This window comes from Dipodomys spectabilis, unplaced genomic scaffold, assembly GCF_019054845.1.
Source record: "Dipodomys spectabilis isolate Male_0828 unplaced genomic scaffold, ASM1905484v1 ptg000098l, whole genome shotgun sequence".
Lineage (NCBI taxonomy): Eukaryota > Metazoa > Chordata > Mammalia > Rodentia > Heteromyidae > Dipodomys > Dipodomys spectabilis.
Genome location: NW_024870775.1, coordinates 2,402,709 through 2,427,775, shown reverse-complemented (window position 1 = coordinate 2,427,775; position 25,067 = coordinate 2,402,709). Strand labels below are relative to the sequence as shown.

Genomic DNA, 25,067 nt, shown 5'->3' with positions numbered 1-25,067 from the left:
AGCAGGCTGGGCACCAGTGGTTCATCCCTGTAATCCTAGCTACTCAGGAGGCTGAAATCTGAAGATTGCGTTTCAAAGCCTGTCTGGTCAGTCCATGAGACCCTTATCACCAATAAACTACCAAAAAAAAGCCAGAAGTAGAACTGTGGCTCAAGTGGTAAAATGCTAGTCTTGAGCAAAAAAGCACAGGGACAGCTCCCAAGCCCTGAATTCAATCCCTAGAAGAAGCAGTCATCCGTGTTCACACACACACACACACACACACACACACCATACACACACTCACAAAAAAATGTACTAGCAACAGAAGCAAGCAAGGAGGAAAGGAGAAACAGCAAGGAGGGGGTAAGTAAGAGTGGGATGGGTAAGAATGTAGAAAGGGATGACACTGATCAAGATAATAATATTGTGTTCATAAACGTCCTTTGTACAACTTCTTCTTTTTCTTTTTTTTGTCAGTCCTGGGGCTTGAACTCTGGGCCTAGATGCTGTCCCTGAGCTCTTCAGCTCAAGGAAAGTGCTCTATCACTTGAGCCACAGTGCCACTTCTGGTTTTCTCAAGGTTAATTGGAGATAAGAGTCTCACAGACATTCCTGTATGAGTTGACTTTGAACTATGATCCTCAGATATCAGCATCTTGAGTAAACTAGGATTACAGGAGTGAGCCACCCGGCACCTAGCTGATTTGTTTTTTTGAGTGGCTTATTGGAGGTAAGAGTCTCATGGACTTTCCTGCTCGGGCTGGCTTTGAACCATGATCCTCAGATCTCAGCCTCTTGAGTGTTAAGTTTTTAAAAAGAGGTAGTCAAGTAAGAACCACACCACGCACATGGTATTCAGGTAAGGGGTAGGTTTATTCATCATTCTGGCTGGCACCACATTGTTCTGGCTGGCCCTCCACACAGCTGGGAAAGACCTGAGAAAAACCTGGGAAAGAGTGCATCTGGGCCTGGGCTAGGCCATATCTAGGGTATGGGCAGAGAAAGGTGTGGCCTCAGCAGATGCAGATGTGACCTCTTCCAGGTGTGCCAGTTGCCTAGGTAAAGCAGATACTGGGTGGAGACTTTGCTGTGAGGAGGGTGGAGTCTGCTCACCATCCAGGAGTGGACCTTATATTCCAGCCTTTTAATAATCATGAAATAGGGCGCGGATTCTCTCTGGCTACTTCCTGCTGACAAGGGGCATCAACTTTAGGGGTAAAAGGCTGGAATTTGGTCCCCTCCCAGAGAAGGCAGTGAGCAGCAGCTGTCCCTTGGTGGCGTGAGTCCTTAGATGAAGTCTGGAGAAGTCTCATGAGGCACTGATGGACTGAAAAAAAGATACTAAAGAGCAAACCAGTGGCAAGAGGAAGGACTTGGGGCTGAAAATGTTGGTAGAAATGTCCCTAGCTACTTCTGACATCTGGCAACTAGATAGAAGAAAAGTCAGGTAATAAAGGCAAGAATATAAATTCCTGTCCAGTTAATAGGTAGACAGGTATGGGCAGCTTTCTTACTTCTATTGACCTCCTGGCTCTGGTTAATTTGGAAAGTGCAGGCACAAAGTTGCTTATATGACATCATCTCCTCTTATTCCTCTCCATGTTCCCTTGTTCCCCAGACTGGCTAAGTCTAGGTGCTCATTGCTGGGATGGCTTTTCCCAGTTATTATTCATGGAGGTTTGAACAAGGCCTGAGCACTTCTGCTCAAGGCTACTGCTCTACCACTTTGAGTTACAGTACCACTTCAGGTGTTTGGCTGGTTAGAGATAAGAGTCTTGAGCCATGCTTCTAGCCTGGCTCTTTGCAGGTTAGTTAGGAGATGGAGTATTAGGGATTTTTCAGCCCTGGCTGGCTTTGAATTGCAATCTTTGCCATGAAAACCCTCTATTATTTCCAATTAAAGCAACAAGGAGATCAAATAGAATAGAGCTTACCTGGTCCTTATCAAGAATTGACCAAGAAATATTCTGCAATGACAAAACTCATTAGATGTGAGAATCTTAGCACAGATATGCCCAGTATTTTAGAATCACGTAGTCAGTACTAGAATACACAACACAAAACAAAAAAGGCAAAACTCAAAACCTAAAATTTTGACAACGTTATCAGATGTTTGGGCCTCAGTTACCAGGGTAACTGAGCAACTTGTTAGCAAAGCACCTTAGAATAGCTGGATGGAGTAGTAGTAAGCTTGGTGGAAGGATATGGGTCAGATGGGGCCAAACCCTTAACCCCCCATGTGACCAAGATGGCGAACTCAAGATGGTGAATTTCTGAAAAAAAAAAAGCAAAGAAACCCTGAACAAATAGATCAAGCCTACATTGGCTAGCCTTTGAGAGAGAACCTAGAGGGGGGGTCCTTGGGACCCAGCCTGCGTCGCACACTTCAGGGTACAAGCCAAAAGTTGTAGAAAAGAGAAAGGGAGAGATATGGAAAGTTGGACATGATTGGCAGAGAGAGAGAGAGGGAGCAAAGAGAGCCTGAAAGTAAACAGACTTCTGACCATTTACCATTGCAGAGGCAGAAATTGTCTAAATCTGAGAACAGCATAAAAAAAATTAGGTGCTCTGGGTTTCCAGGGAGCACAGGAAACATTTCAGAGGGGTTTCAATGAACTGGAGTGACACACAGCACCCCATTAAAGGCGTAGGAGAGAAAAAATTAGTGAGTGAAGGAGGGCTTATCGGATGGAAGTGGCATCCTGACTTACCACCGAGACCTCTAGGGAGGAGTGGCCAAGCAACCAGAGTCAAGCGTCCTGACTCCAGAAGTGACCAGTCTTTCAGTTAATGGCCTAGCAGGTTCTCTGGCACGGTAGCACATCTGGAGAGAAACTGAGCGACAGAGAACCCTCAGAGAGTAGGTCACTCACCAAAATGTGGAAGCGTGTAGGTGGATGCAGAGGCCAGCAATGGTATTGAGGTGCTGTGTCCGCAGCAGACAGACCGGTCCACAAAAAGGCCGTCAGAACTGTGGGTACTCCTCAGAGCAAAAAAGGAAAAAACAAGCAAACAAAAGAGAAAAAATGGAAAGGAATCCCACCTATCCTGACTTTAAGCCTTTCCCGGGTTTTGGCACTATATGTTAAGTTGTCCAGTAAAAATCACACCACGCACATGGTATTCAGGTAAGGGGTAGGTTTATTCATCATTCTGGCTGGCACCAGGTCATGTGGGCCCGAGGCTGGGAAAGGCCTGGGAAAGACCTGGGAAAGAGGGGGTCTGGGCCTGGGCTAGGCCTTATCTAGGGTATGGGCGGAGAAAGGTGTGGCCATAACAATTCAGATGTGACTTCAGCAGATGCAGATGTGACCTCTTCCAGCTGTGCCAGCTGTCTAGGTAACTCAGGTACTGGGCGGAGACTTTGCTATGAGGAGGGTGGAGTCTGCTCACCATCCAGGGGTGGACCTTACATTGAGTAGCTATGATTATAGTTATGAGCCACCGGCACCCGGACAGCTTCATATAGAGAATAAAAAAAACAGCATATGATAAAATAGTATATTTATATAGATGACTAAATTTTTGGGCTGGGATGTAGCTCAGTGGCAAAGCGCTTACCTAGATGACTAAATTTTAAATTAGTAAATGTAGTAAAAAAAAATGTGTGGAAATGTAACAGTGAAATCCTCCTCTGTATAACTAAAGTAATTGTAAGAATGCTAAAATTAAGTAAGTAAAAAAAAAAAATTCAAGGGTTGGGAAGGTGGCTCAGTGGTAGAGCGCTTGCCTTGCATGCATGAGGCCCTGGGTTCGATTCCTCAGCACCACATAAGCAAAAAGAAAAAAAAGCCGGAAGTGGCGCGGTGGCTCAAGTGGTAGAGCACTAGCCTTGAATTGAAGAGCTGAGGGACAGCGCCCAGGCCCAGAGTTCAGGCCCCATGACCGGACCCCCCCCCCAAAAAAAAATTCAAGCCAGGTGCTGGTGGCACATGCTTGTAATCCTAGGTACTGAGGAGGCTGGGATCTGAGGATTGTGGTTCAAAGCCAGCCCAGGCAAGAAAGTCTGTGAAAGTCTTATCTCCAATAAACCACCAGAAAACTGGAAGTGGCACTGTAGCTCAAGTGGTAGAGTGCTAGCCTTGAGCTGCAGAGCTGAGGGACAGCGCTCAAGCCCAGAGTTCAAGGCCCACAACCGAACAACAAAAAAAAAAATTCAAAAGGCACAGTAGTTAATAATGTTTAAGCAAAGAAAATAAGGCTTAATATGGAAAACAAAGAAGATGGCTACTCTACAAGTGATATATCCTCAACAGGAAGGAGAGTGAGAAGAAGGCAATGTCCCATCTATGTTTAAAATATGGTGGCCACAACTTGCCCCATTGTCCTTCCTCTTACAGCTATTATAGGTCTTAGTCACAAGGTTATAGCTAGCTAGCTAGCTGCAAGGGAGACTAAAAAATACCTGTCTTACTTCTTGGTGGCCACACATTCACATATACAATGAAGACATTCCATCATTTAAAATGTGAAGATTCCACTAGTAGGAAGAAATAGGATATTGAAGGGCAGTCAGCTGTCAATAGCATTCACTCTATTGGACTCTCTCTACATGAGAACACATTAGGTATTCTTCTGAAATTAAATCAAATTAATTAAGTCTCAGTGTGAAATATGAATAGATTTCCTGGCGCTCATAGTATAGGGAAAATAGTCATTAATAAAAATTATATTCCAAACCAGGTTCTACTACTTCAAGAATATCAGACCCCAGGGAATTACCTGTACATGTAGCATGAATAGTTGTAATTATGACTTTTAGAAATGAAAGACTGAGAATTTTTCATGAGCCATTGAATGAAAACAAGATGTTGATTCCTATTACTTTCAGTGTGTGAAGTATTAATTTTGTGTATATGAACATAAACATTTAAATCAAAATTATATTTCTATAGATTTTTCCATCATAGAAGTGTTTTCTGGAGCAAATTTCATTATGCCAATTTAATGTCATGATCAATTAGCAGTTAATTTCTTTTTCTACTTTACTAAAATTATTTGCTCAAGAATCAGCTAAAGTTCTTTTAACAAGTAAACATATTTAATTTTTAAATTATTTAATTTATTCAAATTTAAATTATGTATCAGTATTATTCTTTCTATTCATGAAAAACTGTACCCATTATGGTATTTGACATTAGGATCTCATTTCTTTCTTTTTTTTTTCTTTTGGGGGGTCCAGTCATGGGGTCTGAACTCTGGGCCTGGGCACTGTCCCTCAGCTCTTCAGCTCAAGGCTAGCGCTCTACCACTTGAGCCACAGTGCCACCAGTTTTTTTCTTTTTGTTTATGTGATGCTGAGGAATCGAACCCAGGGCCTCATGCATGCAAGGCAAGTGCTCTACCACTGAGCCACCTTCCCAGCCCAGGATCTCATTTCTGTGTTTAATTAAACAATGTATTTTTTTCTGTTCCAACATTTTTAGTTCTAAATTTTTTCAAATTTGATTTTTCTATTATGTAAGTGCTAGATGAGTAGGATAAAGATTGATTGGACTATTATATGAAGGAGAAAGAAACAGATTTTGGATGATCTTGGATTTTAAGTTGAGTAATTAGGAGAATATTGATGACATTAACTCAAAATATATGAAGTGAGAGTAGAGGATGAGTTTAGCTTTCTAAATACTAACTGGACATCTAAGTGTAATTGGAGTATTTTAATTGGAGTATTTAAGGAAATTTAAACATAGATTTAGGTGAAAAGATTGACTTGGAGTTTTCAGCTTCTAGGTAATAGTCTCAAGAGAATGGATCTACCTCACTGGGAAAATACCATTCTTAGGATGCAAACTTGCAACTTACAGGCTTGATTTGGCCAACAGAAGTATTTTGTTTGACCTACAACAAAGATGTAATGAAATTTGAGTTCTTAGCTGGGCACTGGTGGCTCATGCCTATAATCAATTCTAGTTACTCAGGAGGCTAAGATCTGAGGATCAAGGTTTGGGCCAGCTCGAGATAGTAGGAGTTTATGAAATTCTTACCTTTCATTAGCCACCAAAAAGCTGGAAGTAAAAATTTATTTCAAGTGATAAAGTTCCAGCCTTGAGCAAAAAGCTAAGATACAGAATCCAGGCCTTAAATTTAAGCTCAAATAGTGCACATACACACAAAAAAATCAGATATTTCCTGACCAATGTTTAAAATTTAGAAGAGTTCATGGAAAGCTCTTTATATTCATTTCTCTTTAAAATCAAGAGGACCAAATATGAGGGGTCTACTATTCTTATTTGGCAAAAATGAGCTAACCAAATAGGGAAAGAGAGCTCTAGTTCTTCACTTTCTCTATCCTTAGGCTTTATTCATTTATAAGAACTACATGGCTGATGAACCTTGGAATCTGTGGCCTCTTAACTCAGCATAATTGATTAAGAGGGTGAGGGTAAAGGCTTAAGGAAAAAAGGAAATAAGGATTCACATGATGAAAACAGTGGAGAGGTGTCCAGAGAGGTAAGAGAAACTGGAGAGCTTGGTAACGAGACAAAGGAATCAAGAGTTGGAAGGACGTTGAATAAATCTTGTTTCCACTGTATTATCTAGCATTTATGAGTCATTTTGACACATTTTTCCACTTGTCATATTTTACCTAACCCATCTTTACTTCTGTCACATATACTTCCAAATTACTTTTCGAATTTGTCAATTTCTGCAGGGTGTAAGGGTAAAAACCTGTAATTCCAATACTTAGGAATCTGAGGTAGAAGAATTATGAACTTGAGGGCCAGTCTAAGCCACCTAGTGAGTTCTAAGTCAGCCTGGGATAAATAGTAAAGTTCTGTCTAGAAAAAAAACCCTATCCATTTTCCCATTATATTTTAACTGATCTTAACTCTTCTTTCTATATCCCTTCCTCATCTACCAATGAATCCCATATATACACAGCAGCCAGCAGGTGTTTATATAAAATTAGATCTCGTCATTCAGTCTTCAATAGCTTCCTATCACTTCTGAAATAGAATCCATTCACCCTACAATGGCCCAGAAAGGCCCTGCTTTTGGTGTTTTCTGTGCTTTTCTGGTCACATCCGCTGCTCTTCCCTGTAACCTACTTTCCCAAGGATACCACATGCTGCCTCCTTCTCACACTTATACTCATATGTCTTTCTCTTGGCTACTCCTCCTTTAGAGCTTCACCAAGATGGCTTCTCTCTTCAGTGAGCACTTGACCTGGCAGAGTAAAGGGGCTGCCCAACTTCCTTTAGTTTCTCAGCAACTTACTCCACTTCTGCACATTAATATACAGAGCACCAATAGTTGCTGTTATTATTCAACAAGCTTGAACTCAAAGCCTGGGCACTGACCTTTAGCTTTTTCACTCAAGTTAGTGTTCTACCACTTGAGCCACAGCTCCACTTCTGGTTTTTTTGGTGGTTAATTGGAGATAAGAGTCTCACAGACTTTTCTTCCAAGGCTGGTTTCAAACCAATCCTCAGATTTTAGTCTCCTGGCTAGCTAGGATTACAAGCATGAGCCACCAGAACCTGACTAGGGTTTACTTTTTTCAACTAGCAAATAGTTCCCATGAAAGTAGGCACAGTGTCTGCCTTGACCATCATTGTATTCCCAGATTGTGGGACAATGCTTGCTAGGCACATAGACCTGAATAAATTGCAGTGGACTCAATGAACAGATTAAACTACAGACATATGCAGAGGAGGCAGAGAAGACTAAGAAAGACTTTTTGTGTGTGTGCTACTGAGGTTTGAACACAAGGCCTTGTTCTTGCCACTCAGGTGCTCTACAAATTGAGACATCAAAGTAGGGGTGAAAGGGTGTGAAATGGATCCACGATAATTGATGAGGGGGTTGTGTTAGGAAAGATGGTGTGAAAGGATGACCTTGCATTGTACTCATAAACTGATGTTGAACTGCAACCCCTTTGTACAACTACTTGAAGATACTATAAACAGTGTACGTGGAGGCTGGGAAGGTGGCTCAGTGGTAGAGTGCTTGCCTTGCATGCCTGAGGCCCTGGGTTCGATTCCTCAGCACCTCATAAACAGAAAAAGCCGGAAGTGACGCTGTGGCTCAAGTGGTAGAGAGCTAGTCTTGAGCAAAGGAAACTCAGGGACAGTGACTAATCCCTGAGTTCAAGCCCCAGGACCGGCAAAAATAGTGTACATTTGTAATTCAATAACTATTGGGGGGGGGGAGCCTAAGTAGTAGTAGTTGGGCACCAGAACAGGGCTCGGTGACCCCAAGCAAGCCAAGTGTTCAGCTCCAGGGTCTAGTCAGCTCCGCGCCTGCGCAGACCTACCTCGGAGGAAGGCGGGCCGGGAGCATTGCGGCCGCTGGCGCGCATGAATGACGTCACGCGCGCGCGTGCCTGGGTAGCCCGTAGTAACCCGGAGTCTGCGGAAGTGGAGACTGGAGGGCAGGCGGCTGAGACAGGTAACCTGTTCGTTCCGTGTTGGGTCGCTGCCTTCCTCTCCAAAGCGTTCCCGTTCGGAAGGCCCGCTTTTACCCCCATCTTCATCAGTGGCGACTCCATTCCCTCCTCAGTGCTCTCTGACCGCGGCGGAAACCTATCCCGAGGACTTGTCGCCTCCTCGGCTCTCGGGATGGCGCGGGGATTTGTCTCCTCTCCTGGGGGGGGGGGGGGGGGGCCAAGACCCGGCCTAGGCCTCTGTTTACCGCCTCCTCCTCCTGTTCCGGGCAGGCCCTCCTCGCCAGCGCGTCCCCGCTCCTAGCCCCGCAGCAGCGCGTCTCCTCTGTCTGGTTTAACAAGCAAAAATAGTTTCAGATTCTGCCGATTTCACCGGTCCCCGCCCCCGAGGGTGCTTACCGAGAGCAACAACTTTGGAGATTTGATGTCCCCAGGAAGCACCCGCCCCCCCCGCCCTGCTGGAGTTTATTCATTAATGCATGTATTTGTGGGTGTGTGGTGGTCGTCGTGGTGCTGTGGTCCTATGAACGTCTCTTGAGATTAAAAGATCCACAGGAGAGCCCATACAGCAGTTGAAATGCATGGAACTGTAAATAGCACTTCATTAAAATACTGCTCTTCTCAAGCACTCATGACAAATTTCACTTGCAAAGGTAGCCCTCAAAATGAATGAGTAATAGAACCCTGTAGGAATGCTTAGATTGCTTAAAAAGTAACAATATGACTCATAGGCTTGATTAAAAAAAAATAATATGAGTCTTTACAGAACCAACCAGAGTAGATGTGGGGTAGATGGAATGAAGGACCAGTTCAATTCTTGATCTCTTTTGTGGGGTTTTATTTTGTTTTCTTGTCCTATTAGTACATTCCGTTTTAAAATACAGTATATTGTATTTCATGTAGCTTACCATTGCTTTGGCTTCTTGCAATACTTGAGAAACAAATTAAGATAAGGTAAGTATATAAAGCTGCTTGTTGGCAACTTTGTCTTTTTGGCAACTTTGTTGGACTGTGCCCATTAGTGTATTTTCTCCCTAGTTCACACAACAGCCTAGTGAGTTAGGGGTTGTTGGCCTCAATTTATGGGGTGTGTGTGGAGGAACAGGCTGAGTTATGTGAAACTAATTTGTTGAAAACGCACAGTGATTTAAATTGAGTACTATATATGACTTTAAAGCCTGTACTTTTCTTCCTAGATGCAAGGGAGGCATAGAAAGGGCCACTGGTTGGCCCGAGGCCCCCCCCCCCCCCAAATGGAGCTCCTCTCCACAAAAAGGAAGGAAGGAGGGAAGAAAGAAAGAAGGAAGGAAGGGATGGAAGGAAGGAAGAAAGAGGAAGAAAGAGAAAGAAGGAAGGAAAAGGAAATGATGAAAGCAAGAAAGAAGAAAAAAGAAACTAAAGCAAAAGGGACAGGGGTAACCTCAAGTGGTAGAGCATCTGATTGAAAGACCCTGGGTTCAAACTCCAGGAGAAAAGGAAGGAAGGGAGGGAGAGAGTAAGGGAGGAAAGGAGAGGGAGAGAGAAAGAAAGTAGGGAGAGAGGAAAGAAAGAAACAGAAATAAAAGAGAAGGAAAAGAATTAGGCAAATGGCAATAAAATAGCTCATTAAGTCCTTTTGCTCTGAAGAAGTGAATTTAGGAATGAAAATCATATATTTAGGATGGAAGTTTTGTGTGTGTGTGTTGTGCCATTACTGGAACTTGAACTCATTGCCTCATGCTTTCTTGTGTTTTTACTCACTTGAATAGTGTACTACATTTGAACCACACCCCTAATTCTGGCTTTTTGCTAGTTAATTGGAGATAAGGGTCTCTTGGATTTTTTTCTGTTTGGGCTGGCTTCAATCCTTGCTACTCAGATCTCAGTCTCTTGAGTAGCTAGGATTAGAGACATGACCCACTGAGAGTAGGCCTGAATGGAATTGTTTTAACATACTGCACAAGTTTTTGCCTTCTTAAATGCTGCTAGTTTGTGAACATCACTGTTCTGTTCTGTAATATAATTTCTGCAATTTTTATTAGCATTTGGCCCTCAAACTGAATTTTGAGTTTGCCTCCTGCTTTTTTGGTAATTAATTTCTCATTGTCACAGATAGTAGATCTCATTCTCATTGTCACAGATAGTAGATATTATACTCTATTCCCTTTTTATAGATGAGGAACTAAGACACAGAAATTAAGTAAATTATTAAAATTATGTGCCGGTAGATGGTGAAATTGAGATTTGAATTTGAGCTGTCTTGCTCCAAAGCTAATTTATCTCTAGGTTTTGTCAGTACCAAGATTGCATTATATTTTGTTTAGCCTGTTATGCTTTTCTTCTCTCTTCTGCTTTTATACTGTCTTTAAAACAGTAAGCAATGATTTATGACCTTAGTAAGCAATGGAAGAACAACTGAACCTAAACTGTCAAAAGCGTAACAGGTGCCTCATTTGAATGAGATGGTACCATTAAAGTGGAAGCCAGACTATATTTGCCCAGCTTAGTTTTTAATCTTCTCTGAGAGCCTGGTCTTTGAAATGCAGATCCTGAAACTTTTTGAAGATTTCTTTGTGTGTGTGTGTAAAGAAAAAAATATTACTGTGTTTGACTGTGTATTGCACAATTCAAATGCTCTGAGATCGCTGTTTAGGGGTGAGCTTTTTGTTCATAATATTAGTGACTGTCAGAATGGTTTATGGCACACTCATTTTGCTGCTAACATTACTTTGTGTTGTTTGATTCCTTAAGGAAGTATTTTAAGGAGCAGATATATATACACAATCAATTTCATTATGATTTTTTCTTGGCTTTTTCTTTGCTTACATTTAATTTCTTTGACATTTAAAAGCAAAGGTTTTTTTCAAAAGTAATAACTCAGGATGTACTTGATATGTTTTGGGATCCAAAGAGGCAAGTCAGCCTGCTCCTTTTGGCACCAGCAATGTCTTGTATATGTCACAAGTAATATCTGGTAGGAGAATCGCAGAATAAGTGTTAAGGGGTCAAAGGGCCCTTAGATTTGTATCTTTTCCCCATTGTTAGACAGTTGAAAATTCTCAGGCTTGAGATTTTTAAAGTGATCTGCCTATATTTGTCTCATATCAGAATCCATTCTGTAAAAAGAATTCTGGTGTCTTTGTTATTTGGAATCATACCTCACTATGTTTGTGTAGTGTCCTTGCTTCTAAGAGGAACCTCTAAGCCTTTTACTCATTATGTACTTAATTATAATTCCTATAATAATGTATTCTAGATGAGAGATAAGGTCCTGTATTAGACTGATTGCAGAGAGAATGAACTGATGGGAAGATACAAGAGATAACTTCAATTGACATTACAGAGATTGTTTATATGAGTGAGTGAGAAATCAACCATGATCCCAGGATTCTTCTTGCTTGGGCAGCTGGGTACATGGTGGTGTCATTCACTAGGCAAAGTGTAATTAAAAGAGATCAGGTCTGGGATCTCTGAGATTTGAAGTTCTCCTACATGGATTGCAGTCAAGTAAGATTTGAAGCTAGAACTGCAGGACTCATCTACATCTAAAAAGTGGGAGAAGGAAGAGCCAAAAAAGCAGGAACATATGAGAGAATGAAACCACAAATACTAAGAGAAAAGAGAATATTAAAGATGGTTTGATAATTGTGTTAATGTTCCCAAATTAAGGGCTGACAGAACCTACAGAATTTACTAATTTAGAAAGGACCCAAAGGAGAGCAACAAGATTTGATTGATACTCAGAGTAGAGGTCACAATTAAACGATGAAGTATAAGGGATACTTCTACTTTCCTAGGGAAATGGGGGAAATAAAAGGGAATAGATGCAAACGAGTTTGTGGTATGGTACAAGAATGTGTTGTAGTTCTGGTTTTGATGGTAAAAATTTTTTTTGGATTTGGTGGCACATGCTTGTAATCATAGCTAGGTGGGAGCTTGAGAATGGAGGATTGTGGTCTAGGCCAGAACAAGAAGACAAGCCTTTGACATCCCATCTCTGTGTAAGAAGTTGGACATGCTCCTGTCATCATAGCTATGATGAGAAGCCTAAAATATGGGTATTGCAGTCCAAGCATGTGCCTGGGCAAGAAGAGGAACATTGTCTGGAAAAGAGTGTGAAATAAGGCTGGAAGCATGGCTCAGTGGTAGAGCCTAGCAAACACAAGGTCTAGAATTCTAGCCCCCCTACTATGTCTCTACCCCAAAATAAGATTAAAAAGAAACAAACATTAAAAATAATGTAAAAAGCCTAAGTAAGATATTTCAGCAACCAATTTTCAATCTCAGTTTTTACTATAAGTTTCTCCCAGAATTATATAGTAATCATCACAATAATGAAAAACTAGATTATGATTGTGTCTGTGTTATCATCATTACTCATCACTTAATGTATTTATAGTACTTTATTTTACATGTACTGTGGATTTATCAATCATGTTTTCTAACGTTAAAAAAAAGACTATTAGTTTGAGTGTAGTAAAGGTGCAGATTGTTGGCAATGACTAGATGATTTTGAGAGAGAAATTTAGATACATTTTCCTGTCTGTAGTTATGAAGCAAGTAAATGCCATGGTTACAAGAGCTTAAGAGTTTTTAAATGAGACCAGAACTGAAGCTTTCTGAATATTTGCTTCCTTATTGTACCTGGGAAGTGCTTCTCTGCTCTTCCTGATGCAGTCATTTCCTTTAACTTGTCCTGAGATTTATCTAACTTGGTTTTTATAGCAATTTTAGGTGAATAGTTCTTTGTTCTTTTTCAATATTTTCTTGATGTTATTTTGTGATTCTTTTACCTCTATTATTTTTCAAAAAGCTCTGGTTTCTGTGCTCTGGGAGCTAACTTAAAACCATTTCTTTTACATTTAGGTGTCTGATTGTGAAATCTGTTCTGTTAGGAGAATGTGAATATGTACTGAAATCTTATGACTCTTAGCTTTCCTCTTTCTCTGCCTTTTATTCACTATTCTGTTGTTTTCTTCTTGCTTTCTTCTTACTTGTTTTTAATGAGTGTAGTTTTAAGAACTAATTTCAGTAGACTCAGTACAGAGAACATAAGAAACGTGTGAGATACACATTTTAAGGATTTTCCCTAAATTTGGTAATGTTCAGACATCAGTGAACTTGTTTCTTTTCTTAAATCTTGTCTTAATGGGGTTAAAAACTATTTCTAAAAATTAAGAACGAATGAGTACCAACTCCCACCTCTGTTTCAAAGGATTGAAAACAAAACAAAACAAAACCCTACATTTTCTACGGATACAAGCTGATAATAGGTTTTGTTATTATACCATTAGTGTTGTCCTTGCAAAAAAGGATATATGTAAATGGCATGAAAAGCCCTGACTTACTATATCTCACAAATATTGATGTTTCAACTTATTTTAATTTTAATTTATTCTTGTCCAAGTTTTTTTATGAAGTTGATCTATTGCACACTTAGATATAAGGGAGCCTAAGGAAAAGGCTCCCTTATTGCCTTAATAATGAATGATGACTGGGCCTGGGTGCTGGTGGTTTATACCTGTAAATCTAGTTACTCCAGAGGTTGAGATCTAAGAATCACAGTTAAAAACCTGCCTCGGCAAGAAAGTTTGTAAAACTCTTATCTTCAATTAACCACTAAAAGCTAGAGGTGGGGCTGGGACTCAAATGGTAGAATGGTAACCTTGTACAAAAATGCTCAGATACAGCTTCCAGGCCTTGAATTCAAGCTCCAGGACCAACACATACACACAAAAAGAATGATGACCAGGCTGGAATGTAGCTAGTTCAGTGGTAGAACATTAGTATTATCCCTACCTTTGGTCCTCAGCTCCATCCAGACCTGAGCTTCTCCTCGCCCTGGAACAGCCACCTTAACAGCTGGCCACTCCCTCTCTCTGCCCAGACCTACCTGCTGCATTCATTTTACCTCACTTCTGTCCTCACTTCCCCCAGACCTACCTGTGACTTGGATGGGGCCAGATGCTATGAGCTCTCTCCCGGGGAGATATGGCCCCTCTAATAATCATTACACTAATGTTCCTCCTGTTCCTACCTGCCTCTGGGTGGTCCCCTAGGATGGTCATGAAGGATTCTTTCATATGGTTTGCAAAACCCGGGATAGAACCTCCGGTGGATTTGCTCCCCCCTCCACTTCGGATGGGGGTCCGACCAGCTGCCCCAAACACTGGGTTTGATCCCCAGCACTGTAAAAGATAAAATGTGGTAACCAGTATTTCATACAGAAGTGCTAGGACCTAGCACTTCAGTTGAAGGAAAAATGGATTCTTATAATGGTCATGAAAACACATTCAAACTGAATACAGAATATAGACAGACCCACAAGTATAACAAAAGAGGACATGAAATAGCAGCAGCAGCCCATCCTACTGATTGTTCTCTAATGTCAGATGACATGGAACAGTCTATACGCCATTTGCACATGTTCAGTTTTAGCCAAGTCTAAGATCTGTCAATGGTCACATTTGAATAAATGGATGCCAAAGGACATGTTTGTTTTTTTTTTAAATTTGAAACATGGCTTAACATTTTTCTAATAAAGAATGTATATTAAATTCTGGAAATACCATGCTGTGTTTAGTTTTTTAATAGTGATTTTTAAAAATTGTACATTTAGACTTCAGAGTAAGTTGTAATGGTCTGTAGTAGTTACAGCATTTAACCAGCTTATGGCCAACACTAAAAGCATTCTATGTCTCTTCTACAAATTGGTGTAATTCTCTGGTCTCCAGGTTTCTTCTTTTTTTTTTCCCCCATAGCATATGCATCTTAGTCTCTATAAGGAATGACATTTCAAATGTAAATAAACTATTCAATCTAATATTTAAAATTTCCTGATAAATTTTAACATGGTACCCAAATTGTGGATACCCATTTGCATGTTCATATTTAAAAGATGATTGAGTTTCTTCTTCAGTATCGTCCATAGATATTTGACATAGCAAATGCATTTCCTTAACTTGCTCCAAAGAGCTTTTGAATTACCAGAAATTTATTGAAATTTCTTGTCTTGGAAAATATGAACTGAACATATGTTAATTTCACCATACAGAGAACCTGATGGTAGGAGTGTAGTTTGATGCCAATCTTGGGGCTTGAACTTGGGGCCTAGGCCACTGTCCTCATGTTTTTGTGATCAAGGCTAGTGCTCTACCACTTGAGCCACAGCTTCACTTCTAGCTTTTTAGTGGTTAATCAAAGATAAGAGTCTCTTGAGGCTGGGAAGGTGGCTCAGTGGTAGAGCACTTGCCTTGCATGCTCGAGGCCCTGGGTTCGATTCCTCAGCACCACATAGGAAAAAAAGCCGGAAGTGGTGCTGTGGCTCAAGTGGTAGAGTGCTAGCCTTAAGCTGAAGAGCTGAGGGACAGCGCCCAGGCCCAGAGTTCAGGGCCCACAACTGGACCCCCCCGCCCCCAAAAAAGAGTCTCATGGACAATACTGCCCTGCTGGCTTCAAACCCTGATCCTCAGACCTCAGCTTCCTGAGTAGCTAAGATTATAGGCATGAGTCACCAGTGCTATCTGCAGTTAAATGTTACTGCGATTAATTAAAAAGCCATTTCATGAGAACGAATACCAATCTGCGGTGTATAAATCTGGATCTATCTCAGAATGGGAAATGTATGTATGTCACTGTGTATATATTTACTCCCACAAAGAACAAGAGGTAAATATTGAAATCTAAATGCTTCTGACATTTCTAGAGAATTTTTGGGTTTATCCTTGACCTCATTTTGGCTATGGGTGTAGTCCTTGCTGAGTTCATCTGTACAGCTGCTGCCTTGTGACATGATCACCAAATAAATCTTGAAGTGGAGGCAGCCTGCCCTGATCTCTCTCAGTATAGTTCACTAGGACAGGAACAGAGAGACCTCTTGCCCTTCCTATGGTTTTCCTGCAGTAGGAAATATCATTTGCTACAGAGATGACAAAAGATTGTTGGTTCAGGGTAAGAAGTGGGGACTGTAGGTCAGACAGAGGACAGGAATTGGGAGCGAAAAGAAGGATACTAATCTCTGTGATTGCCATGAAAGAACATATGTATTACTCATATTTACTATATGTTTTGAATGACCAGAACTTCCTCAATATATTAAGCAGTAACAGTCTTACATTTGCCAGATGCAAGTATTTTGTAGCATAGTTGAAATTTACAGTGAATGCTAATAGTGCTGATTGGGAACCAGCCTTGAGCCAGTAGTTCTCAAAGTCTCATCTCTAGACCAAGAGTTAACAGTATCTCATGGGACTTATTAGAAATAAAAATGCTTTTTTCCCCATTTTATTTTGTTTTTATTTCAAAATAGGATTTTTATAGACACAAATAAGTATTTGTGTCTACTGTTGATTTGCCATATTTTTATATAACCTCTGATTCATGGACTGTCTAGGGAAGATTGAAATGCAAATTCTTAGGGCTCAGTAGTCTTGTGTTTTAACAAGCTCTTCAGGCAACTCTTTGTTTACATCCAAGTTTGTGAACCACTGACTCAACCAATTCAACCTGATTGTAGTGGAAAAGTATTTTAAAAAATCAAATGAAAACTTCCTTACATGTAACTTTAAGTTCTAGAACATCCTTTATTCTTAATGTGGGGATGGCATTTCTCATTATGTTTCAAGTTGAGAACAGAAAAGACTTTTTCCCTATAGATAACAGTAGTAGGTAGTGGTGTTCTTGTAGGTGGAGAAATACCCAGTTCATGCTGCAGTTTACCTGGAGTCTCAGTTCTGCCAGATTCTAATGGAGGAGAGCTTTTCCCTTTGCTTGCTTTCTCATTTCAAATATTTATCCTCAGTTCTTTTTTTTCTTAAAGTTTATACAGTGAATGTGAGAATCCCATTTTTGTAGGCTTGAGTTGGTTCAAGTTGCTGATTGGTTCAGAAACATTAGGTACATAAGAATTGTTTGGGCATCTGATTCAAAATCTGGTGTTTGGCCAATATCTTTGTTGATTCTGATTTAGTAGATCTGACAATATCCAAGAGAGTAGATTTTTTTTTTCTTTTTAACAGTCTTAAATATTGACAAACTGGGGCCTCACTTTTGCTAGGCAGACATTCTACTTCTAACCCCTGAGAGTCTGCATTTTTACCAAATGCCACTCCCACCAGCCTCTTCAGACATTGATTCTAGGATATGCAGTCCTTGGACCACACTGAATAAAAACTGCTGGATTCCCAGGGAGAGAGATGACTTATCTGATTATAATTTTTACTTTGGGGAATTCTGAGATATAAATGTTTTTATGAATTTCTGAGAATATTCACAGATAAGAATCTTAGTTGCTGGGGCTGGGGATGTAGCTTTGTGGTAGTGTGCTTGCCTAGCTTACGTGAAGCCTGGGGTTCCATTCTTTAGTACCATATCAACAGAAAAATCTGGAAATAGAGCTCTGGCTCAAATGGTAGAATGCTAGCTTTAAGCAAAAGGAATTCAGAGACAGTGCCTAGGCCCGGAGTTCAAGCCCAGGACTGGGGCTAGTAATGAAGATTCTTAAGAAAGTATTGGAGAAGTATACCTTTTCACATAATCTCAAAGCCACATGCAAAACCTAAAAAGAATCCAAGCTCACACACTAGAGCCCTCACGTTAGGGAGAAAAATAGTAGTTTTTCTGAACAGTCTAATTTCCCTATTACTGTGTGTGTGTGTGTGTGTGTGAGAGAGAGAGAGAGAGAGAGATTGAGAGAGAGAGAATGAGAGAGAATAGAATAGACATGCGCTCACTTGGCTTTTCCATTCAATTTTAGCATCTACCACTTAAACCACACACTAGCTTTTTGCTGGTTAATTGGAGATGAGTTTCATGAACTTTCCTGCTTGGGCTGGTTTTGAACCACAGTCCTCATATTTCAGCCTCCTGAGTAGCTAGGATTATAGGCCTGAGCCACTAGTACTCAGCTAAATCTTTTAAATTTACTTTAGGTCTTTCATATTTATTTTAATATCTGACAAAAAAGTTACCATATTAAACCTATGATTTTATGCATTATTGCTAAAGGTAAGGTTATAAAAATAAGGTAAGAAAAATGTTTAATAAGTAATACCATATGATTTGAAGAGGCAAAACTACTCAAGGTAGACCCAGGCATTGATGACTCACAACTGTAATCCCAGCTACTTGGGAAATCCAGAGCATTTTATGCCAACTGGGATAGAAAAGTTTGAGAGCCCTTTTTCTCAACTCATAGCTGGTTCAGTGGCATGTTTCTTTCATCCTGAACTATATGGGGAGGCTGAGATCAGAAGGATTGCAGTTCTAGGTCAGCCCAAGCAGAAAAAATGTGTGAGATGCTTATCTCCATTGAAGAAGCAGGATGTAGTAACTGTCATCCTAGCAATGATGGGAAGACTACAGTGGCTTAGGTGTATGCTGAATTGGATGCAAAAGCCAGTAGCAAAAACCAGAGCTGGCTCAGCAGTAGAGTGCCAGCCTCAAGACCCTCAGTTCAAATGCTAGGACTGCCAAAAAAAGAAATATATGCCAGGTCTGGTGGCTCACACCTGTAATCCTACTACTCATGGGGCTGAGATCTGAGATTGTGGTTCAAAGCCAGCCTGGGAAAGAAAGTGCCTGAGATTCCTCTCGAACCACTAAAAAGCTGGAAGTGAAGCCTTTATTGGTAGAGCTCTAGGCTTGAGCACAAAAGCTCAGGGACAGTACTCAGGCCCTAAGTTCAAACCCTAGGACTTACGCGCACACATACAGGCACACGTACACATACCCACACACACATGTGACAACAGCATGGTAATATGTATGTTAAGTTTGGAAGTACTGTTTCACACACAGGCTCACAATTTTAAAACTGTCTTCAATATACAAAATGAATTATGCAGTTGAAGTGTTATGTTACATTCAAAGGAAATGTACCTTTGGCAAAATGTAGTTTTTAACTGAAAATTCCATTTAAAGGAATATGTACATCGTCTTTTTAAAGCACTGAGTTTGTAAAATATTATTTATATACATTTTCTGACTTTTCCAAATTAAGTAAAATATTCTATCTTCTCTAGGACACTTGCAGGAAAAATTACTGAAGGTTTTTAAGAACTTTTTATTTTATTATTATTATTATTATTAACTTATTATTAATTCATTAACAGTATGCAATTCTAGCAGGATGCCAGTGGTTCATACCTGTAATCCTAGCTACTCAGGAGGCTGAGATCTGAGGATTGTAGTTTGAAGCCAACTGAGGCAGGAAAGTCTGTGAGACTCTTCAATTAATCACCAAAAAGCTGGAAGTGGAGCTGTGGCTCAAGTAGTAGAGTGCAAGCCTTGAGCACAGAAGCTCAGAGACAGTGCCCACACCCTCGGTTCAAGCCCCAGGACTGGCACAAAAAATTAAAAAAGAGTATACAATTTCAGTATAGTCACAGAACTGTACAATCATCACCACTGTCCAATTGTTCAATGTTTTCATAACTCTAAAAGGAATCCCTGTAAACTCTAGAAGTCTCTGGCAATTACTACTATCTATTCCTGTGGATTTATCTTTTCTGGGCATGTTATATAAATGGAATTATAAAACATGTATGTATTTTCGTATCTTCTTTCTTTCACATAGCATTATATTTTAAAAAATCATTCATATGACCTGACTTATATAACTGTAATGTCTCTGTACAACACCTTTATAATGACCATACGGTAGCATATTGGCACTTACTCCTTTTTGTGGCTGAATAACATTCCATTTTGTAGATAGTGTACATTTGGCTTACCCACTCATGAGTCAAAGAGCATTTGAGTTGTTTTGTTGTGTTTAAAAAGTAATATTGAGTATATCTGGAGCTTTAAAATAGTCACGTGATAACTCTGTAGATGTGTTTTAGAGGAAATTGATGTTATTAGTGGGAATTAGATTTAGAATCTCTCCTGATTATGGATTTGAAGAATCTGTATCTTTAGTTCCTTTTTTGCTGATAAAATATATTCTCCTAAGAGAAAGGCTGTTTGTCTCAGAACATTTATTATTAATTCAAGAAATATTGTCACATTACTTCTTTAAGGAATGAATTTTTAAAAATGGTTCATATTTAAATAGTTGTTTTAAACATTTTTAGAAGATTAAATCTTACTGAAAAAGCTGATAGTTTGGGTATGTTTTAATTTTTTCTAATCTTTATTTTTACTCTTCATTTTTATGTACTGAACCCTGTAACCAAACACTATTAATCTAGAGCTGTTTTCAGCATGAATATTTATAGACAATAATAAATTATACTAGTTCTAGCAGCGTTTAAAATGTTTTGCTAATTTTTATCTTAGCATCCTTAAAATCACTGGGTGGTCTGTTAAAATAAAAGCTAAATTAATTGAATTATGGCCACAGAAGTGATCAGCAGTAACTTATCTTGGGCCTATGATTTGCAAAGCTCTAGAATAATGATCCTTCCTTTTGCATCTGCTATTGTTACCAATCTGTAATTTACCAATCTGTACTGGGACAGTGACTGAACTTGTGTGACTAGGTTTCAGAGTTTCAGAGGAAATCATGTGAGAATTGGGCATAAGAACAGGTTATTCAGTTGTTCAGAGGTCTGGGGCTGGTACTTGACAGCTACCCCTTCAGTCATGAAGAGCTTAGCCGTGGAAGTTTTATTCTTTTTCTGGCTTGTAGTGGGGAGACACTCAGCTGAAAACACTGTATGTTAACAACCTTGGTACTTCTAGTACTTCTGCTAGGTTATATGTAGGCCTAAAATCTGGGTTTGCTTTCTTCTGTGGTACTGGGGATTTGAACGCAGGTATTTGTTTGTTTGTTTGTTTTTGTAAAGGTGATGTACACAGGGGTTACAGTTAAGTAAGTCAGGGTTTTGAATTCAGGACCTTGCACTTGATGGGCAAGGCACTCTACTACCTGAGCCATGCCCCTAGCTCTTTTGGCTTTTGTTACTATTTTGAATAGGGTTTCATATTTTGCCAGTGCTGGCCTGAACTTTGATACCTTACTTACACTTACTGTATAATTGGGAAGTCAGGTGCATACCATAGCACCCAGCTTTTTTGTTGGTTGAGATGGGGCTTGAGGATCATAATCCTCTCAATCTCTTATCTCCCAAAACTAGGATTATAGGTGTGTGCCACCATGTCCGGGCCCTGTTTTGTTTTCTGATTTTTCTATTCTTACATACCTTTTCACCAACTTTCACATTCCTAGAAAATCTCTCTGTTCACATTTCTGGTATTAAGAGTGGTTTCTGGATCGTATGTTGCTTATTATATATGGAACGCTGTGTTAGGACATTTACCTATCATTATTAATCATGATTCTAGCCTTAACAGTTAATAATATAAATATGTGAAATATTGTAATATTATGCAGTTTTATGTAGGTAAGACTGCTTCTCCAATCCAGGTCAGCTTCTTCATGTTTTCTTCCTGGGGCAGGTGTACAGTATGGGCCTATCCCCTCTCTCTCATTTTAGAACTGTGTTGTCTACCCTTCTTGTGGAATTGTTTTTCCCCAGACTGTCCACAGGTTGCCCACACTTTCTTTAGCTTCTATTTTTCCTCATTATCCTCAATGGTTTTTTAAATTGTTATAGTAAGTACAAAGTAATACATTGTTATTAAAAGTACAGAGACGTTACAGTTACATAAGTCAGGTAATGAGTACATTTATTTTTGGACAGTGTCACCCCTTCCTTTGCTCTCTCCCAGTTTTTCCCTCCCATCCTCACCCACAAGTTTGTATAGTTTATTTTCAGCATAATGTGTAGTGATTAGTACTGCTGCATTTGTTCACTCTTATTCCCTCTGCTTTTGTGCCCCCTTTACCTTCGCAAAGACAGATTATCCTTAATTATTTTTAAGATCCTTTTGGAGTTATGGATTTTACAGATAAGCATTATGGAAAAATTAAAATGGCTAACATATAAATATAGGGTAGTTTAAAGATTTGAGTATTTGGAATTGTACTAACAAATTCTGAACTAAAGTAGTATCTGTTAAAATTGCAATTAAACCCAACAACCAATGAGTAGATAAAGAAAATAAGGTACATATTACTCAGTAAAAAAGAAAAATGAAAATGAAATTACATCATTTGCAGGAAAATGAATGGGACCAGGATCTGTCGTATAGAGTGAGATTAGCCAAACTATGAAAGCCACGTATCATATATTTTCACTTATTTGTGGAATCTGGACCTAAAATGATAATGATGATGGTAGCGATGATGGTAATGATGATAACAATAAGACATGAATGTAAAAGAGTGGCATGATATGAGGACTGAGAGAGAAGGAGGTGAAAAGGTATATACACATATCATATATATCAATATATATATACATATACACACACATGAGGGTGAAGAGAAAGTGGTGCGTGCATGTGTGTGTGCGTGAGTGAAAGCAGCATGATGAAACCTACCAAAAAGAGAGAATTAAGGGGGTCTAGGAATGTACTGGAAGTGATTAATTTGTATAGGGTGCATTTTGTACCTTTTTTTCTTTATTTTTCAGGTAGGGACTTGTATTTTTGCCCAGGGATGGCTTCAGATTATGATCTTCCAATCTACAACCTCCTACGTAGGCACACAGGCACACCACAACACACCCAGCTTGAGTTGAGATGGTAGTCTTGCCTCAACTACCTCCCAAGAAGCTAGGATGATGGGCAAGATGTAAGATGTGAAATCTTTACTTATCATAATGTCAAGAAACAAATATATCAAATAACAAATATATAAAAACACCCAGACACATTGCCTAAGGAGAAATTGTGTTGTAGTTCAGTAGGTAAAATAGCCTTCTTAGCTCCTTGATTGGGCAGACATAACTTCTTGAAAATGTCGAGAAATGTGAAATCTCATTTCATGTCACTGTAATATGCTCTCCAAGGAATCCTTTTCTGATCACTCTACTGTAATTAGGTTTAAGTGGTACTCTGTAGAGAACTGAAACATATTCTACGTTGTAAGCAAGTAACAAAGGGAAAAATTATTTCTTCCTTGAAAATAGACTGAAATCACTTCCACTCTGATCTCTGCAACCTGATGCCTGCTGATAATGTGAACATAAACTCATTAAGTGCTAAAGAGGAATGTTATGTATGTGCTTGGATGTGATCTGGATAGCTGGCGTAAACATACAGTGACACTAGGGAAGCTGAAGACCATCACCACATCAGGTTTAAGCAGATCCAGGAGAGAGGCATGTGCTGGTGGGAGTAAAATCAGGTTTTGTTTCTGGTGTTTATGTGGTAGACTTCTCCTCCCCCATGACTGTTTATAATATATAAATCAAGCCCAGCTGACAGTGATTTGCTTTCTTTATCCTCAAAAAGGTCTTTGATTCAGAGTCTGCTTTGGCCTTACTTCCTTGCTCTTCATCACAGGGACTTTTTATAATTCCCACAACAACATTAATTCCAGTTTTGTTTTCTTTCATTTTTTTCCTTTTTTGTGTATACATTATCACAAAAGAGTCTTTCATTACGTAATTACAAATTATATGCAGTCACCCTTATATGCTTCGTGAAAGCAATGAATTTAAAGAAAAGGGACTATTTAAAACTTGAGGCCAGAGAGCACAGTTTATCCTATTTACAGTTTGGCTTAAAGTTTGAGATTTAAGTTAATATCATACCACATGTGGTAATCCAACAAAGTGCTACTTATTTTTATTTATAGTTAAAGGAATAAAGCAAAATCCTCCTCCTATCTTGCATTATTTACTCGGTGATAAATGACATTGCCTCTTGGGTATGAATTTTGCAATGAAAAGCCCTATTGTAGCATGTATTTATAGTGTGTGTGTGTGTGTGTGTGTGTGTGTGTGTGTGTGTGTGTGTGTGTGTGTGTGTACTGGAGCATGCTAGAATTACTGTTCTAGGGGGAATTTGATTTCTGTTCTTGTACAAGCTAAGATATATAGTTTTATGTTTTCACATTATTTTTTAACTCAAAGTAAAAGAAAAGTAAGAAGAAAGGAACAAAGGGGAAACGCTTAAAGTTAAAATACTAGGAACCAAATAAAATGCCCAAAGGCATACCCTAAATTAAAAGATTAAAATTATGTCAATGGTCATTTTCTTGGCCTAATTGTGCTATTTTAGAATGGTTTCAGCTTTAAGGTTTTCTTGCTCTCTTCTCCCCTCTCTCCCTTCCCCCCCTCCCCACTTTCTCTCTCCCTTCTCTCTTCTCTCTCCCATCCCTTCTCCTCTCAGCTCAGGCTGGCCTCAAACACCTCCTAGGTGTTGTCATTAAACATACACTAACATGTCCAGCTTAAAGTATAACCTTAATGTCATTTTGCCTTAGGCCAACAGTTGCTCCAGTAAGCAAGTTATATATTTAAATGTTGTATAGAGGGGTTACAGTTACATGAGTAGGGTAATGAGTACATTTTGTAGCGAGCATTGTTACCTCCTCCTTTGTTTTCCCCCTACCATCACTTCCCTCCCCATCTCCCCAACTCCTCCCAAACGCCCCCCCCCGACATTTTAAAGTTCACTTTCAGCATAGTGTCCTGTACATCTCGCCATCACAGTGTGTCAACCTGCATCCCCATTTATGTGTTCCACAATATCCCTTCCCCTCCCTAAATTACACAAATGTATATACAAGATGCAGGACACCGGCATCAAATCCAGTGAAAACAGGGGTTATATCATGGGGGAAGAACATACCAAAGAAACAAAACAATCACATAGTGCATTATAAGTACATTAAAAACACTAGCAAGAAAGGAAAAACCAC

At 39.6% G+C, this 25,067-nt stretch overlaps 1 protein-coding gene across 1 annotated transcript in view; it reads left to right on the top strand.

Moving 5' to 3' along the window:
* The first annotated feature begins 8,315 nt into the window (after positions 1 to 8,315).
* LOC122113612 (aminopeptidase O (putative)) overlaps positions 8,316 to 25,067 on the top strand; it is a 344,600-nt gene continuing 327,848 nt past the window's right edge. Inside the window, exon 1 of the mRNA XM_042686676.1 lies at positions 8,316 to 8,376. The gene's annotated coding sequence lies outside the window, so the exon portion shown is untranslated. The remainder of the gene's footprint in view (positions 8,377 to 25,067) is intronic.